Source organism: Cicer arietinum, chromosome 2 (genome assembly GCF_000331145.2).
Source record: "Cicer arietinum cultivar CDC Frontier isolate Library 1 chromosome 2, Cicar.CDCFrontier_v2.0, whole genome shotgun sequence".
NCBI lineage: Eukaryota > Viridiplantae > Streptophyta > Magnoliopsida > Fabales > Fabaceae > Cicer > Cicer arietinum.
In genome coordinates this window covers 47,618,316-47,618,560 of record NC_021161.2, presented here as the reverse complement: position 1 = coordinate 47,618,560, position 245 = coordinate 47,618,316, and positions in this window count along the sequence as shown.

Here is a 245-nt window from a genome sequence, read left to right as displayed (position 1 = left end):
TCCCACCCCCTTTTCCCTTTCCCTTACCCCCTTTTCCCTTTCCCTCTCCCTCAAGCTTAATAGTTGGGTCAATTATTGGATATATTATTGGGGGTTTATTCTTCCCATCAAACTTAGCTAACAGTGGCTCGTAACTTTCACTTTTGCTGTCTTTCAAAATTTCATCCACATATGGCCAACCTGCAAATAAATTAACTAACAATTAAATATATAAGGAAAGACCAATTGTGTGTACAAACATAATA